At 40.4% G+C, this 8,263-nt stretch overlaps 1 long non-coding RNA gene across 1 annotated transcript; it reads right to left on the reverse strand.

Moving 5' to 3' along the window:
* Positions 1-300: 300 nt before the first annotated feature.
* Positions 301-8,240, reverse strand: LOC121353295. The gene is made up of 4 exons (XR_005955083.1): positions 8,113-8,240; positions 4,375-4,567; positions 2,104-2,157; positions 301-978 (listed from the first exon to the last, which is right to left on the reverse strand). It is a non-coding gene; the product is annotated as an uncharacterized LOC121353295 (long non-coding RNA).
* Positions 8,241-8,263: the final 23 nt, after the last annotated feature.

Raw genomic sequence — 8,263 nt, forward strand, 5'->3', positions numbered from 1 at the left:
TCTTAGAACTTTCTCACAGATGACCAGGGCAGAGCAGCAGCTATTTGGGATTTATTGCTGTGCATTAGCTCAGCGACCCTGCATGTACCATAGAAAGCTGCAGTGCCCTACGATGTATTAATAGACACTATAAAAACTTGTGGCTGGAAGAGAGGGGATAATTTTCACCATTCACCACTTTCATGCTCCTAATGGTAATGACTGTTCCCTCATTCCTTTCTCTCATCAGCAGCTCTCAAGGAAGCATCATTAAGATGGCATATTCCAGTACAAGAAAGACATCAGGCTCAGTTCATTTAAAAGACATATTTCAATAAAGCCAATTTAACATTCAGATCAGAGGTGCCCTCAGGGATTCTTGTGCCTGCCCTGCATGGCTCTAATACTCAGCTGTAACCCATGTTTACACAATATGGGCGTGTAAAATCTGGAGATGACAAGTGAGTGTGGATTTTCTTAAAAGAATATTAACATGTCAGCCTTTTATTGCACTCCACAACACAGTGGTGTTCTGACATATGTTAGAATGGTATAAATTAAATTACACAAAGCAATCAGTTTTTCACTTGTAGCCCAATTTACAGTACTTGCTTCCCAGGTGGAAATTGAGAGTAAACTTGATATTTGGATACTCAGTGGACTCAAAAATGAATCAGAAGAAAATTACATCTAAAATGTTTACAGACATATCAAACTTCACTGGAAAATTATTTTATATTTTAGTAGTATTCCACTTGTTTCTTTAAGTGATTCAATGCTTTAAATAAATACTTCTGATTGCCTTAATTGTTCTAAAGAAAAACTCTTGGATTCCAGTGATATTTAGGAACCAGAACACAGATAAAGCAGTGTCTATTAAACTAGATAAATAATAACAGCTCCTTTTGCAAATCAAGCTGTTGGGCTTTGTGATCTCTCTAGGACCTTCGCAGCAGAATTCTGCAGGCTCTGAAGAGAGTACCTGTTCACATGTCGTATCTAGAAAATAAGGTGGGAAGTAGCTCCATTACTAAGTGAAAAAGACACTACAGTTCCCCCCAGAATACCTTAAATTATACTAAAACAATTCTGTGAGAAATACAGTATTTAAAATACTGGAAGTTACAGCAAAATATCAGCACAGTTGTTCAGACAGCACAGTGTCTAGATGTAAAAGACAATTTACATATCTGGAGGTTAACATAATTCTTATACTGAATTTTGTGGATGTGTCTCGTCTTCCACTGTTTTAAGAACCAGACACTCTTATGAAGGTACAATCAACAGCAGGACATGTGAATTGGCACCTTACATGAAATGAGTAGAGGGTGGGATCCAGCTCAGCAGCCCACTGAAAGACTGGCCCTAAATTCACTGCCACAGCATCAGTGGCAGCAATCACTTTTCCATGGAAGGAGCTGTTCCTCCATGCACCCACCATTAAGGTGCACATCTATCTTAAACAGGCAAACTGGATCCCAGCAGGTAACACCAACCAACACTCCTGGCAAGCCATAGTCACAATATCATCACTGACATTTAAGGGTTCCATAAGCCAGTGTGTCTGTGGTACTTCTTTGCACCTCCTTGCCAGTCCACATTGCCTAAACAACCTTGATTTAATGCTGGACTATTATGCATCAAGAAAACAATTTTGCTCATTTCAAACAAAATTAGACCTACTACGGAATGTCTTTTACAGAACTCCTGCTTCCATTTATTAAAGCTTTTCTAATCAGTTAAATATAACTAAACAAAACGTGATAGCAAAAATCTTCAGTTTGCCATTGAGGAATAACTGCATATTTCTAGAAATATAGCACATATTCAATAACACAAATTCATGCTAATTCATGCACTGCATAATGTTTTCCACTTTGATGGTTATAAATTACACACTGTAACGTAATAACTTGGAAAAATCTGCTATCCCAGGAATAACATAACAGCAGTCACCTGTCAGATGTAATACAGAGTTGTAACAAATAGCAGCTCCATTTATTTATGTATATATATTTTTACATATGTAAAACTTCAGCTCTGCAGCTGTTTGATTCTGCCAAATGTATGGAAAGTAAAAACATTTTAATCATCACTCTTGTGAATCACTCTTGTGGCGCTCACCTATTTCACAGCTCTGTGGTACTGTCTGCCATACACTGGTGGACCCATGAGCCTCTAGAAAGTACAAATATATTTGAGTTAATCCCTGCCACTACACAATGCTGCAAATTCAGAAGAGATGGCCCACATGTTTGGATTCACAATTGATTCTTTTTCTCTTAAATGCTTCTCCATCCATCAATGTCCAAGCATAAATGTAGGAAAGTCCTTATGGATTCATTTTACTCTTGCATTTCTGTTTACATGCTACTAGAGAAATAAGAGTAAAAAAGCAGCCCAGAGAAATATGGCCAAATCATAGACTGGAACACACACAAAAAAAAAAGAAATTGCTTTTGTGTTCCTTTTGTTTTCCCTTTCCTTTGTACTGATCATCAAAGTGATGGAAGTTTTTTGAAGAGGGGAAGGAAAGAAAGAAAAGATGAAGTGCCCTTACCTTCTTCGGCAGTGTCTACCACCTGATAAAATACTTTTTCGCTGTAAGGTTCCCCAGAGATGATGTTGTCTTGGCAGAAAGTTCCCACAAAGCTACCTTTGCAATATGGTGTATTGGTTTTGATCACCCCATTAAAAAGAAGCTATTTCACTGGGTAACAGGTGACAGGAGACAGGTTTTGGATGATGATCAGTGTTAATTGTGGGCAGCAAGTAAGCAGAAGCAAATCAAGTGGAAAAGGCTCACTACTTCTGGGAAGTTTAAACTGAGGAAAAAGATAGTGGAAGAGATTCAGGTATTAATGCACAGAATATGGAGCTTTATATAATGGAATTTGCAGTGATGTGTGTCAGGATGCAGTAAAATTTTACCTACAGAAAAACTGGCCAAATTGTAACTCAGCTGACCAGAATACAACATAATATTGTCTTAGAGCAAGCCAACCTATCAGCTAGCAGAACTGAAATGAAAATATTCAAAGCAAAACAAGTTTTAGTAAATCAAATATCTGCAGATGTCTCTTGCGGTATGAAAGGTCATTGTCAGGTATACAAATAGTTAATATTTACAGCTGAGAGCAAGATATGGAGAAGAACCTTTTCCTTCAGGTTTCACTAAAATAAAGCACAGATTTTTAGAGAGGTTTCTTTTAAAAAGGCAGAGTTCCTCTTTAAAGCATCAGAGGCCTTGCATTGCTTCAGCACAAATGCTCAGGGACATTCCCCAACAGTTCAGCCTCTGGTGGGAAATAAAGTTTCCACAAAATCAACTTTCTATTCAAGGAAAAAATCAAATCACTTTTGCCCAAAGCATTCAGGTTTCCTTTGGGAAAATAAAAACAAAGTATTTTCTTCACTACATGAGCTTGACCCAAACCAAATATTTCAGTTTATTTTTTAGCTGAACAAGAATATTTTATTTCAGCTCAGTTCAACTTGAAACTGCCTCTGGGTGTGCTGTCATGGTGGATATAAATTGCCCAGGAGAATCTGGGAATAAGACAATTTGCATCACAGCTGGTTAGCTGGCTCATAAGAAAATATTATTAATACAACAATAATAAAGTATCATATTTAGAACAAGACTGAAGCAATATATTTGGATACTTTCAAATCAAAGTCCTTCATAACTTTTCCTCCCACTAAAAAATTTTGATACGGGGAAAGAAATGCTTAACTGGGTAAAATGGCACATGAGAGAAAGAAATAATTCTGACTCTAATTTCCAGCCAACTAATCATTCCATCAGTTTTATGTCACAGTAATTCCACTGAGCTCCGCTGGAATGACACAAGCTAAAGGGGTTGAAGGTACAGTGTCACCAATCTGACCTCAGCGCATGAGTTTAGGTAGATAAAAGACATGTCTTAAGGTGCTCTGGGTTCTCTCTCACATTTAACTTCCCCTTGGAACTGTAAGTATGGAACAGGAACTTGTAGATCCTGAAATAATAATGTGGTTAGTAAGGATGACACCCTACAAATCTTCAGGAATATGGCACATCTTCCCAAAACTCATGGATGAATGAGACAATCAGATTTTTAAAAGCAAGCTATGAATTCAGCTTCACCTGGGATAGCACAGAGATTGAAACTACCATTAGTGTGTGGGATAGTCATAAAAAATTTAGAGAGCTTCAGTTTTATATATATATATATATATATATATGTATATTTTCTTGTTACTTAGAAATGATAGTTAGACTGAGTTATTCCAGCTTTCCCTTCAGCCTCAACTTCTAATACTCAGTTGTCATTCAAAAGCAATCCAAAGCAAATTAATACAGACATCCTGTTTCACAGCAAAGACCCCTACATCACCACACCAGCTACTCACCTCAGGTTTACAGTCATCAGCCCATAAAGGGTTCTGGCGCTGTAACACCCAGCTTGCTCGGGATCATCACCTGTGAACAGCAAGGCTGAGGGATGCTGTTCCAGCATGATTTTCAGAAGGCTCATGTCAAGCTGTTCTCACCTCACTACAATGGCATGGGTCTAGAAGGCTGAGAGGTCCAGAATGAGCTCAACTGCGTCAAAAAGAGAGGAGGGTTTTTAGTTATTAGTCCTGGTTTGTAATAACTAGCCTCTGATTCACATCCAACAGCCCCTGATGAATGCAAACAGAGACACCAAACTGTAGTAGTCTCAACTGCAACACAAATTATTCACATTTCTCTTGCCTCACTTTCAGATATCAGAGTGATTGATTAACATCCTCAGTTACTACTACATTTACTGATTACAAAATCTATTCAGAATACCAGAGAGCAATGGCAAACTCAGAAATCAGGGAGTTTTACAACTGAAACAATCCTGTTCTGAGAAATTCTGAGAACACCAAATCTGAATTATGCAAACTAGGTTTTTAACTTCTTCTCTTTCAGATGAAAATTGTTGAAAAGCAGCATTTCTAGGAAGTGTTTATGTGCACCATGCCAAGCATAAAAACCTGCTGAAGAGAACAGAATAATGTCCTACAAAAAATTTCCAAGCAGAGCTAGGGAACAGGGGAGGGGCTGTCACGAATTTGTTACGTTGGTGCCTTCCAGAAATTAAAAAGCAATATGCAGTCTGTTCCCATGCCAGCTGTGTTTCTAGAGACTGCTTTCTGTCTACCACAACCACATTACTGCCATTTTAAGCTAAGATTTCACTTAATTTACATAGGCTGGGACAGACTGCAGCTGCCTGCTCTTAGCGCAGACGCGGTGCCTGGGACTGCAGGTTGCAGCGTGTGAGGCTCTGCTGCTATTGACTTGCAAGCTCCTTTGTTTAAAATGGAAGACTGTGGGACCTACAGTTTTCCAGACCTTTCCACCTTTAGGAAAAGCAGTGGTCAAGGTTGGTTTGGACATGACTGATCACCTAGGAGTTGTTCTACACTGAATCCTCAAGGTAGAACTCACACTTGGTTTGGCAGATGGATGCGAGCCCTGGTACCCTCTTTTTGTTGGGCTGTGCAAACGAAGACTGGACACTTCCTTTGCTTGATACTTACAGTGATACTATAACAATTTTCAGGTTCTTGGGAGGAGGTGAGACGAGTAACTTTTGCAGTCAAAATAAAATAAAAATCCTGAGATAAATAATACAATAAACTCATGATCAGTTGTACATCCAACACACTCGCTAGAAGACATAAGATCACAGATTTGTTTCTGCTATGTCAACCTGCACAAAACTGGTTTCTGATTTATCAATGCTTCATGTGCAAACCTAAAAAGAATTTTAATATGCCTGTGCCTCAGTTTCACATATGCCAAACTGCTTTCTGTCAGGAAAGCTAAGTTTTCAGAAGGTACTCAGACCTTGTGGGAGATACGCATGTGTCTACAGCTACACCAAACTAAACAGTGCAGTCCTTAAATGAAAAGCTTATGATTGTAGATACAAAGGTCTTAGGCAAGGCAACATTTAGGTGGCTTGCACTTCACTTTTATGTTCTTGATGTCCTGAGTAGAGCTGCAGTTTTAAATGAGTCATTGTACACCCCCAACCATACTGTTTGTCAAAGGTCCAACTCAGGCCAAGTTTGGAAGAAACAAACTTCTGTAGCTGGTATGCAAATATGACTAGAAATCAATTATCTTACTTCATAAATAGTGAACAGCCAGAGCTCATTGATCTCTCCTGCAGAGCAGTGGACTGTTTGCCAGGGTCTTTGCTTTGAGTAGTAGCTCTCAAGGTCACCTCTCAGAGTTGAGAGATCCCTTGACTCAAGAGACTCTCAGTAAATGAATAATAGAATGCTAAACTCTGAAATCTTAGCTAAGTGACACAAAAGATTTATTATGCACATATAATCCTTGAGACATAAACTGTTGACTAAGTCTAAGTTTGGAATTAGGCACACATAAACTCCCTTCTAAGAAGGAGTTTAGAACACAAGGAGGTCTTTTCTGAACCTCATGATTCAGCAGGAGTGTCTCTCTCCCCGCCTTTTTTGTCTGCCCTTTATGCCATAAATAATCAAGTGCACCTTGTCATCAGATCTTATTAAACCCTTCTCACATTTACCATGAAGTCTGGCAAAACCACTGAGTTATATCAATAAACATATTGCTACTTCTTTCTTAGGAGTGACATCCATGACACACCCATGACTGCTGCGCTATAGCTGTCAGAGCCCAAAGCCAGCCTTCTAAGAAAACAGCAGGACACCTGGGCTCCTCACAAAGGTTGTTTGTAGCCCTAGCCAAGGGTCCTGTGCCCTGTGCTGCACAGTGGCTGCATTCAGTAGAAGTGGAGCCTACCCTCTGTATCAGATATTCACTCTCACGTTCATGGGGATGGCCACCAAACCCTCTGGAGCATGGATATCAAATTCACTCGGTGAACACAGTAACCTATTTGGTTGTTGTATGAAAGGAGAGAGGAAAATTCCTCTCCTAGCTTCTGGGTGAGACTGCCAGGGCTAAAACATTTCTTGCTAACCTCAGTATTACCACCTTTTTTTACCAGTTTGTGTTATCTGATAGTCTTCTGGCCTCACCTATGGGAAACTTTAATACTGCCATGACACATTTCCAAGTCTCACGTGGGCATTAGTGGGAGCTGCTGCCTCATCTTCCCCATCTTTCTGGGTTCACCTGTGAGTAAAATGGGCTCCAAAAAACTTTACCATGAAAGGCTTTCTGTAACTGTGCCCCACTGATCTGAATGGGCTGCAGTGTGTGCTCTGAGACTCACTTTGGTACACTTTGGGTCCATGAAGAGATTAGTGCATGTTAGCTGAGCTGTAGAAACGCTCCATGTGTTTGAAGTTCCCTAGGATTTGCAACATGGTTAAGAGTGCTGCACACAGCACACAGCCTGCAGCTCCCAAGGGCCTGCCAGTACCCACGGGTGCCCAGTGACACTGGCACCTGTGTGAGCTCTCACTGTAAACTGCCTGAGCCTGCCCGTTTAAAGCCATTGCCCTCAGCATGAGGGAAGTCTGCAATACATTTCAGGATGTGCAGGTGAGCAGCAGTCCCACTCAGCAAAACATTTGACAACTGTAAGTCTCACAAAGTCGGGAGCGGGGGTTTTTTAGGTGGCAAATTGAAGACTTGGCTATTTCTTCATGTGTGTCCTGGTAGCAGAGGTAGAAGGCAGAAGCAGTGTCAGGCTGTTTTGTTTCCCCTTTGCTCTTTACACACTTTGCTTTACAGAACTGCTTCATTTGGGACACCTGCTTGGGACAGGCTGCTGGAGTTAGCTGTTACATCCATCTCCTGACAAATGAGTATGACATCAGAGCGACTTCAATTTTTTATAAATATCTGTTGCCAATTTGAGTCACACGTCAGCACAGACCTGAAGTTAAAACTGAAGGGGACTGAATATTATGCCTGCCTTTTAAGGCTGGTGGAATTTCCCCTCTTTATGGAGAAAAGTTCCCACTTACATATTTCACTCATATCTACCATCGCAAGCCTTAGATTTTGTCTCTCTCAAGCCTGCATCCTGTAAATCCCTGTAATTGCATGCAGCTGTTTGTGAGCCATCCACTGCAAATTGAAAGCGCGTGTTGTAAAAGCCCCCAAGCAGAGAACCTCTAAAATAAGCACCGAAAAAACTGCTGGCTTACCAAAAAGACCCTCTCTGTTCTGCCCTCCCCTGCCTTCCTCTGCTGTTGCTACCTTGCAGTTTCTGACATCCAGAGAGTGGGAGGTCTGACAATCCGAACAAGGCAGCAAGGGAGAAATTCCATTCCTGTTGCAATCAGTAATTCCTCCGTG

Source organism: Pyrgilauda ruficollis, unplaced genomic scaffold (assembly GCF_017590135.1).
Source record: "Pyrgilauda ruficollis isolate IOZ18807 unplaced genomic scaffold, ASM1759013v1 scaffold20, whole genome shotgun sequence".
Taxonomy (NCBI): domain Eukaryota; kingdom Metazoa; phylum Chordata; class Aves; order Passeriformes; family Passeridae; genus Pyrgilauda; species Pyrgilauda ruficollis.